Raw genomic sequence first — 17,460 nt, 5'->3', positions numbered from 1 at the left:
CATGAAAATGAATCTGGTCATCCGAGGCAGAGTGGAGCTGCAGCAGGGGCTGGAGGGAAGGCCAGAAAAAGTTTCTGACTACAGACAGAAGCTCCCCAGTGGCCTGAGCAGCCTGGCGGAAATGCATCACTGCCTTTCCCTATTACAGCCACAATGCTAAAGGCAATTTTCTCTCCAGTGTGTGGCTCACAGATACTTTCCCTCCTGTCATTCTGCTGCCACCCACAATGGACAGATTACACCAAGACGATCTGCAAGCCCCCATCTTGCATGAAGCCATGACTTGAGCATCTCCTCTTCCTTTGTCCTCTGTGAGCTCTGGCTTGAGGTCGTTTCCATTTTCACACTGAGGAACATCCAGAACAGCAGGTTCTGCAGCAAACCCCTAAGCACAAAATAATATGCTTTGTGATTGTCATTGCTTTGATGCCACTCCTGCAGATTTGAGAAGTTTGCAGTGTGGCTCCATACTGCTGCTCTGCAGTAAATTCTGTGTTTTTTTAAACCTCTGTGTTGCACAGACCAGCTCATTATGACACTGGATTTTTACACTCGGCACAATGCAGTCCCAAATGTACCGTTCTCCTGCAACCTCCAAACCCAGACCTGTCCATCAGATTGCCAGATGGAAAAGTGTGATTCATGACTGCCAGAGAAGGCGTCTCCACTGCTCCAGAGTCCAGTGGCGGTGTGCTTTCCACCGCTGCATCCACGCTTTGCATTGCACTTGTTGATGTGTAGATGGATGCAGCTGCTCAGCCATGGAAACCCATTCTATGTAGCTCTCTGCGTGCTATACTGGGGCTAATCTGAAGATCACATGATGTTTGGAGCTCTGTACCTCTGCACTATGCGCTTCAGCCTCCGCTGACCCCCCTCAGTCAGTTTATGTGGTCTACCACTTGGTGGCTGAGTTGCTGTCGTTCCCAAACTCTTTTTTGTTTTGATACAGCTGACAGTTGACTGTGGTATATTCAGGAGCGAGGAAATTTCACTACTGGATTTATCGCACAGGTGGCGTCCTATGACAGTTCCACGCTGGAATTCACTGAGCTCCTGAGAGCGGCCCATTCTTTCACAAATGTTTGTAAAAACAGTCTGCATGTCTGAGTGCTTCATTTTATAAACCTGTGGCCAGGCCAGGTGATTAGGACACCTGATTCTGATCATATGGATGGGCGAGCCAATACTTTTGGTGATATAGTTTTGTTTCTTGTGGTACATTCACACCGGGCATGTGATGTGTATTGTAAACATGTAATGGTATGTACCACCAATGTACAACATCTATATCTCGTATAAAGCGCACGTGTCACATTAAAATAACATAATTGACGTACAAATCATTAAGGACATGCATATAAACTGCACGGTTCATGTTCTACGTTAATTTACATCTTTGCGCGGTTTATTCAGAGGTCTTCCATGGTTTTAAGGCGGTTCATTTGTGTTACATTTGTAAAAATCTAACTTTTTTACATACATCCACATATGACCAATTTACATTCATGAAATATGTGCAAAATGTACATATTGGTTGTGTGACATTGCCTTGTGGTTCATGTAACGATGCAGACATTCTTCCCGGCTTGTATGTGTTCAGAGAAAAATGCCCCCTCCCCCACACACCCTGATATTTGCAGCTATTTGTTCACTTCATTAACTGTACATCTTGACAGGAGTCGATAAAGATGGCATAAGTGCAGGAGTGACAGACCATTACACAGGAACAGATCACTCATGAAGGACAGAGTGGTTCTGAGGAAAGGTGAATTTCCCATTTTTCTTCCTCACAATTCTCCTCTTTTTTTTTCTTGAAAAGTTGTGCTTCATCTTCACAACACATCAGAGAAGCGTGAAAAAATTCCAGTATAAAAAGCTTCTTAATTTGAAGATGCTCGTGCTTGTAGCACGTAAATGAAGGCACATACACCCCCACATACCATCTGTGCCTTTTCCAAACAACATGGCTCTGTTTCTCTTTTCAATCTGTTTCTGAAGTAATGGTGACTGAAAAATACTTTTTCCTTGAAGCCGTTCAGTTGAGTGAAGAAAACATTTGAACACAGGAGTGACCAAGACTAGTTAAATCAGCAGCAATCATTTCATTTAGAAAGGGTAAAACAATACAAAAAGCTGCTCCCACAAAGGAAACAAGAACAAATCAAAGATCAATCAGAAGGAAAGCATGTTTTTGACCCTCAGGTGAGGAGATGGTCATTCTACTTAGTGGTAAGTTTGGTCCAAACATGTGGTAATGCTCTCCTGGAAACATCCAGCAGGGGCATTCAGATGGGCACTGAGTCTGGGTGGACTCTGCTGCTGGACCCCATGGATCAGAGTAGCCGTGATGTGGATGAACGAGGCCCAAGAGATTTGGTTGTCCTGTAAAACTCTTGAGGCTAATGTTCCAGAGCAGGAGGAGTTTTGTGAGGCCATGGAAGATGACTTTCAATCGTCTTAACACTCGAGGGTGGAAAGTGGTTCTCCACTAACACCAGTGTTGTGGGTGCTACAGAGATACCTGTTAAAGATATAGTAAACAGTTATTAAATAACCTCAAAGGCTCTTTTGAGCTAGAAATAACTTTAATTTCTGATGTTTCATCTGCTCTAAAACCATTTTTTTGGTCAGACAGGTAAAAACATAAAACATTTCTCTCTTAACACTTGGTTTACCAGAATTTCAGTACTGGAATGACCATGGCAGTCGTTTTTACTGCTCTGCCTTTATTTATATATATATAATTCTAATCATATTGAAAATAACCATTGAGTATTTGGGAGAATGAGTAAAAACACAACAAGACACAAAATGAAAATTATGACGCTTCTTTCACACTGGAGATGTGACCTTTGTTCAAGAACATGTTTTTAGCGCATTGTCATGCCTGGTGTGTCACACAATTGCTGCACCAACATCAGACCTAAGAGACCGGGACTCTTGTTCTGCACTTCCAGGACCTTCAGAATCATCAGTCTCTAGCTGAGAGCTACTTCAGAGGAAAATGTACACTCGGCTGATCTGCACCAAAACAAGATTTTCTGCAGCGCATGCCAGCCCTCTCATTCTAGGAAGCCAAACTAGCTCCAAGTCTCACTCTGTATTTTTTGGATTTGAAAGCCCAGTTGGCCCCGGCCTCAATGCTCCCCCCAGAGCATTTGGGCAGCAGACAGCAGCATTGTGGCGCCTGCAGCCAACAGCCCTCGTGCTTCCGCATGTTTGAGGGAGATACTACGTCTGCGACACCTTGACAGTCGCTCTGGCCTCCTCACACCTGTTTGTGAAATGAGGCGAGCCGACGTGCTCACGCACGTGTGCACACAGCCTGTCAGGCTTTCTGACGCTTTCTCAGACATCACTTGTTTGTTTTGGAAGTTGTACACCTGAAAGACATGTCACCTGTCACATCCATCTGGCCGACCACTGTACCCCCTATAGCAGCAGGGCATGAGCACACAGGCCTGGGTTCATTACGCCGCTCATCAGCAGAATGACTCTCCTGAGCCCTGTTAGTGTCTTCAGCATCACTACAAACAAGCTTTGCCTGCTTGGCAGTGATTAGCGCAGATTTGTAGTAGTCTGTGCTTATTCAAAGTGTCTTCCACAGCAAAGAAAGAATCGTTTAAAGAGTTTCTTCCCCCAGAAAAGATCCGATCACAGAGCCGACACTTTTCCCGTCACAACCTTGCCTTTATTTTTAACTAGAAAGGAATGAATTTTCCATGTTTTGAATTTAGAGGAACAATGCAATGTGGCTTAAGATTTTTTTTTTAGTGAGAATGTCACAAGAAGAGCTACCTAAAGTATGTTAGATGTTCTCAGGGAGGAGACAAGGAAAACATTCAGATCAAGGATCTCTGCACACTTGCGTATGAACTCTGGTTCCGTTCACTTCTGTGTGAAATCAAATGGACTTTCCACCAACCAAAGACAGGAGTGAACTTGACTGAAGCGCCAATGTTTTAGGAGTTGAAGATAAACAGCCACAACATGAATCTAAAATAGCAGGAATTATGAAAAAGTTTGAAAATGCCGCTGTGTGAATGTGGCGTTTTGAGGAGCTGCAGAGGACTAGCCGCTTTTCTTCTTCCCTTTCTTTCTCTGTATTGGTCAGAGCTCATTTGACCAATTGTGCCCCCAAATGAGGAGCTATTGGAACTGCATCCTTTTTTTCATGGCAGTTTGATCCAACAGTCTTTGTTTTTGGGAAAGCAAACCAGATAAAGGAGTGTTCGGGGATTTTATCAGTATTTTGACCTAAACAGGACTGTAACCTACAACAGTTCTGCAAATTCAGATTGAATATGTGAGTTTTTTTAGAAAATCTTTACACATTGTTGGCTTGGCTTTCACAGCACTCTTGGGCATAAAACCATAGATGAATTAAATTAAAGATTAAATCTCTGTGGGAGGGATTAGGCTGGGATCAAGAAGGAATCCCTCAGAGGAACAGATCATGGTGGACGTTCATTGAGATAAATGCAGGCTAACAGACTGAGATGGTTTGGACATGTTGAGAGAAGGAACAATGATGATGTTGGTAAAAGGATGCTGAGTCTGAGCTGTCAAATATACTGTAAACTGATTATAATATACAAATGAAAAACATTACTGTCCCAACACACATTGTGTTAAAGATTTTCTAAAATATTTTTATTTTTTCTTCTCTTAAATTCAGACTTTCCTTTTAATACTTTTTGCCATACCTTACATCTTTCCACCTTTGCCTCTCCTCTTCTCTTTGGTCCTTAAAGAGTAAGGAAACATGTACTGAAGTAAACATCTCCAGAGTGTGCAAGAGGCTCTCTGTTCAATCATTTAGAGAAAAGAGAATAGATCACCTAATTAGCAAAGACCAGGGTTCTCTTTGTTGGTCCAAACCAGGATTCAGGTTTAGATAGATAGATATTCTTTATTGATCCCACATTGGGGAATTCAATTGTCACAGCAGTTCCAAAGAGCAGAGAAAAGAAAAGTAACAGCAATGTGCAAAAGTGAGGGGTGTTCCCAAATGTGCAAGTATTCAAATACAAAAAAAAAAAAATGTGCAAAAATAGAAAAAAACTGCCAAACCAGGAGGACCATCAGCCATGCTTTTTCCGTCTCAAACAGGAGAGGTAAAGTCTAAATTTTTAGAAATGGGTTAGAATCGGACTTTAAAATGGAATCATGACAAAATAAAATCATCTTACGTTCCAACCACAGCCTTTGTGCCGCATCTAACAGTAGTTCATAAGCAACCGTATGCGTATCAATACAAGTCTGGGCTGACCGTGGAAACGTGCTGCTGGAAACCCTGCTGGGTTCTCGAGGGGTAAAATCCAGGCCAGTCGACCCGGCTGGCTGTGAGGTTCATGAGATTCCCACAGACTGTGATCACAGTGAGAAATGACACGCTGGCCTTCTGCCTCTGTGAAGCAGCAGAGTGGCCATTTCCAAGCTGAGAAATGCCAAGATGCTTTTGGATCAAAGAAACTGTTTGGTTTGGAGAGATGCTTCACAATTTTGACACCATTTTTCAAACATAAAGTGAGAAATGGTTCAATCACGACTCAACAGCTTCCTTCTCTTTAGCTTGAGAAACCATTTACTGCTCTAACAATTTGGAAAAGAACGACATTCTTCTGCTGTTTTACAAGTCAGACAATGTTGTCTGTCATATTTGGCGGTGGCGTTCATTCTCTCTAGCAGCAGCTGCTTCTCACAGTCATGACGATGATGCTCAGCAGCACTCCCATGAACAAAAAGGAGATAGACGGCTGGAAAAAGCACAGTGGGGACAAACGGTGTGCTAAATTCAAAAAGATATTTGTTAACCTGACTCTGATCCCAGACCTCAGTGGGAGGCAGGGGATGAATTTAAAGGAGGAGGAAATGGAGATAAAGAAAAAGAGAAATTCCCACTGAACACAGATTAGTCAGAAATGCAGTCCCCCACCCGCAGACTTTTATATAAAAGCCCCTTTAGAATGAAGGTGCAGCTTGAGGAGCTATACAAAAGGCTGTAGAACTGTTTGAAGAAGTCGGCGGTCTGATCTGGTTTGCTTATCTTTACAGCAGTTCATGTTCTTATTTCTAATCATAGGAGGAGCATCCAAGAAGAAAACAGAATAAGTCCAAGTCCTGAACCCTGTGGTACCCCATACACTGTTCTGGTGGGTATTTAGTGCAGTGGCCCTGGAGTTCAAATCACACCACACAAAAATCATATTAAAGACTGCAACATTAATAAAAATAGCTATACAAATAATAAAGAACAACATTAAGTTTTAGAAATTAAAAAAAGACAACAAAAAAATGTAAATAAAATAAAAATAAATATTTCGGAGGGGAAAAGCCATAGAAATCAACATGAAATCTTAAAATAAGTAAACAAATTAATGACTGGAAAAAGTAGGTACTATGGGACATTGCTGACTGGATGATGACATTTGAGTTTTTTCAAAGGTTTCTTCAATATCCGCACAATAATTAAAGTTTTAAAAAGTAAATAAATGAATAAATAAACTGTATTTGTTAGACACCTTTCTAGGAACCCACGGTCACTGTACATAAAAGTGTTTTATGAAAAGAACATACCCAGTATTGGTTTACGCCAAATAACTTTTAGTTGAAACAATCAGTGATAATACCTTCCTTTTCTGGTTTCTTATTTTGTTCCATTTATCAACATTTCATTTTAACTTGTGGAAATTACTTTCATTTCCCAAAATGTTTTTCTTTTTTACATAAACCGCAAAAGGTAGGTGCTCCATTTTCAGTGAGCCTCAACGTAACTGCAAGACACACCTGTGCTCCCCTTAAGAGGTGGTTGCTCCTCTCTAGGACCCTCCACTGGCCCGGAAAACCCAAAACCTGCAGCACCAGTACGGGTCAACAATGCATGGAACCAACTGTGTCACCTTAGAAAATCCTTCTGCTCATCTGCGTTTGCAGCAGATGTGAAGAAGCTGGGACGTTGGGAACACATGCAGGGGTGACGGAGTGATGACCAAAGGACCCAAGCATCACATGATGCAGAGGGGATGTCAGTCTAGGTGGAATCACCTGTCTATCCACTCTTTTCTTCAACGCCAAACCTTTACAGAGCACATCTCGGAGAGAGGAGGAAAAAAAACATGAAAGGATGTTGTAGCAGTGAGGAGAGAGGATCGTCTAATCCAGAGACAAAGGAGAAGTGCGGCACTCCTTTTCCTTAGGTCAGTTTGTCAATTAGCCCGCTTCCAGCTGTCAGCGGAAAAATATGTTAGAGCTATAGAGAGGAAGGAAGAAAGACGGCAGAGAGGCGTGTAGGCCAGCAAGATAAGAGACAGATGGGAGAGCGGCTGACGATGGATGGCAGGACCTGACTTGTCTGTGAGGAGACGTAGATGGAGAGTAGATAGAGCAGACAGAGAGAGCTGAAAAACTGTTTGCACCTCCTCCCCAGCAGGAATGCCCTGTGAGCTTCCTCAACGTCTCCCGTAAACACAGCAGCCAGAGCGCTGTGCTGTCAGAAAGCACTGCAGTCTCATGAGGTGAATAACAAAGCCAAACCGGACCGGGGCCAGGAGCAAATTGAGGTCAATCCATCCGGCTCACAGGGGAGAACTTGCAATAGGCAAATAAATTATCGCTGGCGTTTGTATGGAGTACGGATTTGCATAATGTGACAGTACATTAAAAACGTCCCGGACACAGATCATTCGTTAATCCCGGTCGACACTGAACCCCCGTCGCCCCGCTGAGCCTACCTGATCATGCCATCAACCCATCCCCTGTTGAATCCCTACAGGAGCATGGCAGAGGAAATTATTTTGGGTGGAAACGCTCCCAGACGAGGCTTAAGTGGGATTTGTACAATGCCTCATATCATATCATCAGCTAAATTCGCATTGTCCTCCTTTCAGCTGTCATTATCATAATTGGTGGCGTCCTATTGTTGACAGATCAGAGGCCATATTTTCCACCAGAGTAAAGAAATCCCAAGTACTCATCTGTGCCGCGATGCAGACCAGCAAAAATTGCACAGCTTTTAGATTAAGAAATCCAATTCTGACATAAAGGCAAAGCCGTCAGAAACAGATGGAGAGCCTGTGAAATCCTGGCCTATCACTCAAGTCAAAAACAGGATTATCTCCAGCAGGGTGGAGGAGAAAGTTTGCTATTTTTCATCCAGTCACTCGTATTCCCACAAAGCCAGACTCTCTCAGCCTCAAATGCCAGTCAGAGATGATGTCAGGCAAAAGCAATCACTCTGCGGCTCCCTAAGACGTGTGGAAATGACTAATGATCCTATCATACAGATGCTATAAAAGAAATGAAGAGGATATTGGAATAACAAAGTGCACACAGCCCAGCTCTTTTATGAAGCGCATGTTTTATCTACACTCCATGCATCAAGCAAATGTCCTGAGACGCTCCTTATGCTCACACGGAGGTCGTTAGGAGGGGCTCCGGACTTGGAAAGATGAGGTGAACATCCCAAGTCTTCACATTGAGAAACAATGTCACTTATTTATGTTTTGATATTGTTTTTTCATTATTATTTTGTTTTTTTCACATTTTTGAGCAGAGAGACAAAAGCCAAGAAAGAATCCACACTTCTCTGCAACAGGACATTAAAATTAATAGGAATAAACAGATGAATTAATAATCCTTTACAGCTCAGAATGGCTGTGCTTTCAATCAATAGATTCTTTTTTCTGCTAAAATGGAGGAGAAACAGCTGCAGAAAGCAGAGCTGCACATGAACTTACCCAGAAACTTTGAGAAATGGGAACGAATGCAAACTTTCCCAACAGCAGACTGTGTTTTTCTCCCACTGGTTGGGCAAACGAAAGGCAGGATTTGAACTCCTGACCATATGAAAGGAGCACAATGAAGACAACACCTGTCAAAAAGAAGGGAAAGCCAAGCCCCGCCCTCATTGGAGCAGAGGTGGCACTCCACGGGGAGGAAGGCCACCCCAGCCAGGCGCTTTTGCCACGGCTGACAGGCAATTAATGAAATGAGTCCAATTAAGTCGGTGTTCTGGGATTAATCACTGTGGATTAATCACACCAAACAATTTTCACAGAAACATATTTAAGAAATTTGGATTCTGGGAATTCAACCTTCAAGTTAATTTATAAATTGGGTTCACTCAGGACCTGGGCAGCACATCCTGATCTTCCTCCTTCCAGCTGCTGGAAGTTCCCGTTTGAGCAGACATGACAAAGAAGCTGCTCCAAAGAGTTCTTCTTGTGGAAGTGAATGTGAACGTTCAGTCGTTTCTGCAGGAGAACTGGCTTGTCTCATCCCTGTGCTTAGCCAGGGAGCTCTGAAAAGACAAAAAGGGGGGTGGTGACCTGAAGTAAGTACCCGATGTGCAGACAAAAACAAGAGCTAGAGCATCTAGAATCAAAATGACAGAATGTCAGAGGAGTCTCCTCTGTCCTTCCCTCTGCTCTGCTGCCGATGCATCAGTAATGCACCGCTGTAATCCTGTCCTCACAGCAGCTCTGACACTTTCAAATCACGGAGGAGAAATTAGCTTTAGACACCCTGCCGAGGCTGGAAAGAATTCCTCATCGGTCTGGAGTCCAGAGAGCCCCGTTCCAACATCTGAGCAAACGCACCTCTGGTTTGGAGTCCTGGCAGGGAGCCCCGTGCATCAAGGGCTGCCTTTCATGTGCTCCTTGAAGAGCTTTAAGGCAGTATTTGGTGTTGGAAGAGCATATCTCATCGGAGAGTCTCCTGCTGTGAACATGAACGAGTGGATGAGGAGAAGAAACTGGATCTCTGCATATTTATTTAAAAAATGTTCTTCTGTTTACGTGTAAGAAAGTCGTACACCGTCACCCAGACAGAGGTGAATTTGTAACTTCTTCAAGATTTGTTCTTCAAATAAAAGTTTACAGATGCCGCTCTGCTTTGCTTTGGTTTGCTTTGTCTCAGTTCTTTACAGCACTCAAAACAACGCACACTTCTCCTTTTTCCCCCTGAATTTTATTGCACTTTCTGTGCTTTTATTCGTGGTGCTTGAAGGAAGGTGTTTTGAAGCTGAAAGAGCTTCTGCTGAGTGGAGACTGTGTTAAAGAAACGTCCTTGAGTGATGCGAGAGCCATTTTTACATGTTAAAATGAAAAATGTCTTTCCATTATAGACTGATAAGTGAAGAACAGATTTTTTTATGCATAAAGAGGAAAGAGCAGCATTTAACCCAAGCCTCCATAATTTCATCTGGAGTGGAGAAAACACAAATGAAGTCAGGTATGAACAACAGAGCAGTATTTTCTAAATAACTGCATACTTCATTACCTTTTGTCAATGAACATTTTTAAAATGAGCGTCTGCTCATCCTCGTATTTGATGAAGCAGATTTCAAAGAGAAAAACACAGAAAAAACAACCAAAATGATAAATATACCCCCAGGATGGCCCGTTTATGTGGTAAAGAGTAAGCCTCATCAACTCTGAAAATGGACAGCGATCATATTCTGATTCATTTTAGGCACTTTATCCTAAAACTGCTGTTTTCACTGCTTCTGTGCATCTCATTGAGGCAGATCCACAGTCACTGTGATGGAGTGGAAAAAGTGCTGAACTTTAAATGGGCTTATGACAGAACCATGAGGGACCCCAGCTTACAAAACGATAGTTCTGAAGTGATATGATGAAACCTCTCCTCCGAGCTAAAGAGCAGACCAGTTCAGACACCGAGGCACAGCAGGAAGGAGCCTGTTAAACCCTGCAGGCACGTCCACCTGTCAATCACTCCTAAAGTTCTCAGCAGAGGAGCTTAAAAGCTCAGATGCTTCAATGAGAGCTCATTTAGAACTATAACTGCTTCAATTCAAATATTCTAAACAAGGAAAATCTGGTTCATGAAAATAAAAGCATTTTCTTGTTAGTTAAGGGTGTGTTTCATTGCAGCATTAGTGATTCTCCACAGCGATGGTCTATATTGTGGATAACAATTGTGTCACGTCCAGACTCATAACGGCAGGACATCTGTGCAGGTTTTAGTTTGTTTTGCCTCAAATAGTTTGGCCAAACCATTCCAGACTGTGCCAGACGCTTTAACTTTAGTTTTGTGGCTAAAATAAATAATTTAAAGGCCAGAAAAACTTTTAGATTTGATCTTTTTTTTCTTTCTGCAGAACTAGTGAGGCAGCTCGATTTCTGTTCATTTCTCTGCAGAGATTCTTATCAAAAGGAATATAAAACATTTTAAATGCATTTCTTTTCATGCAAAAACAGGGATAAACCGAAACACTTTTGATGTGGAGAAAGATTAGGCAAAAAATTTAGTCCGAAAATCTTTAAACTCCCAAGCCACAGCAGAAAACGTGTGTTTTGTGGTTTATCCATTTTATGACAAATGTGTTTCCATAAAGTTTTTAGAAGACTAAAAGATGTAAATTGGTATTGTAAGTTTGAAGTTCTAGACCAGGATTGTGTTTTCCAACGTAATTTTTCTACAATCCGCATCAGCCAGAGTGCAGCAGCGTTCAACCAACAGCTCAGCATTTCCCCGTAATAAGAACCAAAGGAGACCATAAAAACAAAAATTAAACACCATCAGGTCGTGTGAATGTAAGTAAATCCTTTAAAGACCCACTCCAATAAAAAATTGTGCCTTTGTGCTTTATTCATTTAAAAGATTGCAGAAAATTGCATTTCTGAATATTTCTTTGTTCAATTTTTTGTAAATCAGGAGCGTTTGTTATTTAGGTTACACCGGTTGTCACAAGGACAGGCAGACAGCTAGATCCAAATGCAGCAGGTTTATTAGCTCGGCTAAAAGTCCACAGAGCTAAATCAGGGTCAGGCAGGCAGGAGTCAATAACAGGCATGAGATCATCAGAGGAGAGACGGGATGGTCAAAATCCAGGCGAGGGTTGGGGCAGGCAAACAGAGACAGTCAGAGTCAAAGACAGAAGTTCAGGTCCAGATATAACGCTCAGTAAGGACGGTAGAGTGGCACAAACAAAACTTCACATTGAGCTTCACTCAGTGCAGACCTTAAGTATGCTGTGGTTCTTTGAATAATTGAGATTCAGGAGTAAAGCATCCAGGAAGTGTGCACTGGGGTTGCTGGGAGTTGTAGTGTGGCTAAAACTTTGGCAACAGCTTCCGCTGGTGACCTGAGGGGGAGACAGAGCTCTTAATTCTGACAACGGTGACATATCTGATGTTAAAGACTTAAAGCTGCAAAGTTCTGTTTAAAAAGAAAAACGGAATTTCCTGCTGTTCAGAATAATTTGAAAACTTTTTTTTAATGGAAGCTTCTTTCATTATTTTATTTTATTATTAGAACAGCAGCTGCCACCTTAAAGCACTTAAATGTTTTAATTTCACTAAAACTCTCTTCTGCAAGACATTTGCTGCTGAGTCAGCAGTAAATCAATGACTTTTTTCCTCCCCCTTAATAATAAGTCATTATCGTTGACAGTGAAGAGATTAAACAATTTTCCGTCACCCAGAAATACATTTCTTTTCAATTTTTAAAGAAACATAACTTTCTCTCTCCCATCACAATTATTCCCATGACACAGGACCCTCTTCAAATTTAGAAGAGCGGATGATCTGGTGAATCATCTTTTGGCAATTTTCTACATTTAACAAGGTTTCTTACCCAATGACACTTGAACACTTGAAGAGACCAGATGGAGTGATGATGAAGCAGCTTTCTTCTCAGAGGTAGATCAGCTTACATCCACACCTTCACTGCTTTGACACGTGGAGATTAACACCTGCAGTTATTACTGTTCTAATCTGCATCACATTTTCTTTCCAAATTCTTAACTTTTTTATTTAAAGTTTGAGAAACTTCTACCACAAACCTGAGGACTTGATGGAAATCTTTGGTCATGTTGATCTTTGGTGTTCTTCGGCCCCTGGAGGTGCTTCCCTTTGGACCTCTGGCTGTCAAAGTGAGATGAACGTTAGCCATCCATGTCTGCACCCAAAGCAGGTTTCACCTCACGGTGGTTTGAAACCAAAAATCTTTTATGCTTCAGTCATTTGCTGACATATTAATTTAAGCAAAAGTCATTTGAATCAATTCCATTTATTGTTTGGTAAAAACGGAAGCTCAAAATGTGTTTGACCTCTAATTGGTTATAGTAACTAACAAACTAGCAAATTCAACAACTGAATGCTAATTTCAATAAAACTGATGAAACATGTAACCATCATTTTACATGTAGACCTCTAACCTCAAAAGATTTGAACAGATACAGTTCTTTGGGTGATATTGTGATATATTGGGCCGCAACAAACACCTACTGTTAAAAAAAAAACAGAAGAGCATAAAATAATCTGAAGGAAACTGAGGAGAAAGAAACCACAGCCCTGCTGGGTTTCTGCTCTAAATAAAAACAAACCACAGCCGCTTTCGTTTATCTGCAGGTGAAGAAAGGAAACAAAAAGAGGAGCGCCGCTGCGATGATCTTTGATCGCACCTTTCTATCCACCTGAACCTTTCTGTCATTCTTTGCTTTTTTAATTTACATCTAAAAGATGGGATCCTTTGAACTGAAGTGTGTTTGTTCCATTCTTGATACATGAATGAAAGTTTAAACAGCATAAATTACATTTTAAAACTTCAAACTGATGATCAGAAACCTGATTAATGCTCTAGTGATGGTTTCACGCCACAAAGAAGGAAAACTCATTTTCAGTGCAGTTCCCGTCACGCCTGCATCCGCTTGTTTTCACGGTCCCTCATCTGCTTTCGCTGAGCTTGTCTCTTTGTTTTTACTCCTGCAGCTTCTTGAGTTTTGTTCAGATCTTTTTTGCTGGTATTTTGTGTTTTTTTTCTTTTCTTTTTCAAGATGGCACCATGAACGGCCGCCTGTTGCTGCAGCTCCTGTAATCACTTTGGTTTTTCCTTTTTATTTTGCACTTTTTCTCTTGTTTTTAGTTATCTTCATGTTACTTTTCGCATCTGACGGAATAACGCATGGAAGCGTGACTTTCGTTTACCGCAGCACCAGATGTTGGCTATGCGTGTGTCTAGCTTGTTTCATGGAGACGTGGCTGCATTACCTTATCCCGGACACTAGCGTTGCGGTTCCCGGTTTTACGACCGTGAGGGCGGACAGAGATGCAACTGGCAGCGGTGAGAAGAGGGGAGGCGGGATTGTGCTCTTTGTAAGTGAGCGGTGGTGTAACCCTGGACACGTCTGCGTCAAGGAGCGACTCTGCACGCCGCATGCGGAGCTGCTGGTAGTCAGAGTCCGGCCTTATTATCTGCTGAGGGAGTTTACATCAGTTGTGGTGGTAATTAGCTGCGTTTACATGGGCAAAAGTAATCGGAAAGAACGCCTGATCGGAAAGAAAATGCGTCATGTAAACGCGCCGTTCGGAATAGTCTGCCCCGATCAGACTCGTTCGGATCAGAATTTCTTTCCGATCGAGATAGCTGGGTTATACCGATCGTTGTTCATGTAAACGGTCATTCCGATCGTGTGTCACTACTGCTCTGGTTTACGTCACGCATAGATGGTGTTTCGCTGAGACAAAGCTTTGGAGCGCATACGGGACCGACCAGCTGCTCTGCGGACGCCCCATGAAAAGCGCCGCTCCGCTCTCGCCCCACTGTCTCTCTGCCTCTCTTTCACCTCTCATGAGGGAGATGCGGGGACGGAGCGCTTCGTGCCCCCCTACGCTCACTCGCTCCACTGGCACCCGAGTGGGCAGAGGAGCCGGATTAATAACTTTGTGTCTGAGCGGAGGGAGGATTCTTTTTACGTGTGCGTTTTGTTGTTTTGTTATGTGTGGGAGAATTCAGACTGCGAGCCGTCCCGCCGCTCTGGGTTAGCGGCTGCAGGACTCAGGAGGAACCGCCAGCACACTGCGGCTTTGGGATGGTGTGTGTGAACTTTTCAAAGCAGAAATAAATGCTGCTCAGTCCTTAGAAACTGTTCAAACAAACACGTGGATTTGTGTTTCCAGTTGTGTCCCGACAAAAATAAAGACTGATGTCATTCCCACACATTTACGTGCAGCCAAGATGCAGATTGCAGCGTTTCATGGTCCTGGATTTTGTATCCGTCAGGCTAATGTTGTTAGCCTGTTTTTATAGCCTGCCCTAACCCTTCTTCCAGCACTGACCACACGGATTAAATAAAACGATGAGCGAACAGACGCTTCATACTATAAATGACATTAATAAAAGCAAGTTTGGAAGATCGTCTCGTATATTACCGAGCTGCTGCATAAAATAAATGTCTGTGGCAGCAGTTTGTTTAGAATGGGACCTATTTCGTCATCCGGGTTTTTGAAGCACTACCGCGCATGCCCAAATGATTCATTCCGACCGAAAGTGTGAGCCTTGGGAACGTTTGTTCTAATCGGAAAAAGGTTTTCTGTGCCCATGTGCACGGGTGAATTTTAACCCAACCATTGATCCGATCAAGATGTTCTGCCCATGTAACCGCGGCTAATGTTTACGTTCCTCCATCCACCGATGCTGAGACCGTCACTGACGTCATCACTACCACCGTTTCCCGCCTGCAGACACTGCAGCCTAACTCCTTCTGCATCGTCACAGGAGATTTCAACCACATCGCCATGGACAGAGCCCTTGGGGACTTCACTCAGTACCTGAACTTTCCCACCCGGGAAAATAAAACTCTGGATCTGCTGTATGCAAATGAAAAGAATGCATACAGAGCCACAGCCCCCCCTCGGCAGGTCTGACCATAACTGGGTTTACCTTATACCAAACTATGTCCCTATTGCCCTATGGGAACCTGTGTCCAAAAAGACTGAGGACGTGGACTCAAGGAACAGACCCTGCAGAACTGTCTCGGGTCCACCGACTGGGATGCACTTTGCACGCCTCATGGGGAGAACATTGACGGCATGACGGACTGCATTACAGAATATATTGTGTTCTGTGAGGAGTCTGTCGTGCCTACCCGAAATGTTCGATGCTTCCCCAACAACAAACCCTGGATCAGCTGTGACCTGAAGAACCTCCTGAACAGGAGAAAGAGAGCCTTCAGGTCTGGAGACCGGGAGGAGCTGAAGAGGAGCAGCACCAACTAGAGGTAAGATCTTAAGCCCGGGCCCGATGACAATCATTACGTTCGGGTCGGGTCGGGCCGGGCTTCTCTCTTGCTGATTTTTTTTATAAATATATTTTTATAAAAATGTATACTAAAACAATGTGTGGATACTAAAATAAGGAATACCTGTTATAAATAAATAATTTGGTTAAAACAGAGAAGGCGCTTTAAGGTAATTGCTATATAACTACTGGACAGGAAGCGCAGACGCAGAGCCAGGGCACGCTTTGCGCACCTGTCGTGAATATAATCTTCCCTCCGCAAGTCCGCATCTATTTTGTTTAGGTATGCCCGATATGGAGCAGCAAGAAGTCAAGGATAAACTTAACTTAACTTAATTTCGTTGTGCAAATGCATTTATCATGATCATAAAAATATGTAGATTATTTTAACCTTAACAAATCTTGCGTTTTTTTCTGCCAAAAATACTATGGGATAAATTGAAATTTCGGGTTTGCTTCGGGCTCGGGCCTGCAAATCAAGTTAATTGGTCGGGTTTGGGCCGGGTTGGGCTTTAATGCCCGCGGACCTGGGTCGGGTCGGGCTGGATTATTTAGGCCCGATCTTACCTCTAGCACCAGCTACGGGATCAGCTGAGGAATGGGATAGATTCCTACAGGAGGAAGCTGGAATCCAAACTCCAGCAGGATAACATGAGAGCGGTGTGGTCTGGAATGAAGATCACAGGATGTGGGGGGAGAAGCAGACCCATCACAGGCAGCAAAGAGAGAGCTGACGAGTTTAACACCTTTTTCAATGGGTTTAGCTCTCTGAACACCCCTGTCTGCGGGGCTCCAGCATCTCTTCAACCTGAGCCCGAGACTGGAGAAGGTGCAGTTCCTCTGGAAGACCTCCTGCCTGGTCCCTGTACCCAAGAAGTCATCTTCATCACCTCAGGGATTTCCGTCCAGTTGCCCTCACTTCTCACGTGATGAAGATGCTGGAGAGGCCGGTGTTGGCCCAGGTGAGACCGTTGGTGAGCTCTTCTCTGGACCCCCTGCAGTTTGCCTACCGCCCACACCTGGGGGTGGATGATGCTGTCATCCATCTGCTGCAGCGAGTGGCATGGTGGCATGAAGGGAATCACCTTCTTTGATTTATCCAGTGCCTCTAACCCCATCCAGCCTTCTTTACTGGGTGAGAAGCTGCGGGTGATGGGTGATGAGTGACAGGCCACAGTTTGTCTGACTGGGCAGCGTCCTGTCTGATGTGGTGCTGAGTGGTGTGGGAACCCCACAGGGCATTGTGCTCTCTCCATTCCTGTTCACCTTGTAAACCTCAGATTTTCAGCACAACTCGGAGTTAAGCCACTTACAGAAATTCTTTGATGACTCTGTGGTTGTGGGGTGTATAAGCGGTGGACGGGAGGAAGAGTACAGGAGGCTGGTGGACGGATTTGTGGAGTGGGCTGGAGA

Source organism: Oryzias latipes, chromosome 10, assembly GCF_053564925.1.
Source record: "Oryzias latipes strain Hd-rR chromosome 10, Olatipes_Hd-rR_3.1".
NCBI classification, from domain to species: domain Eukaryota; kingdom Metazoa; phylum Chordata; class Actinopteri; order Beloniformes; family Adrianichthyidae; genus Oryzias; species Oryzias latipes.
Note: the sequence above shows the minus strand (reverse complement) of the source record.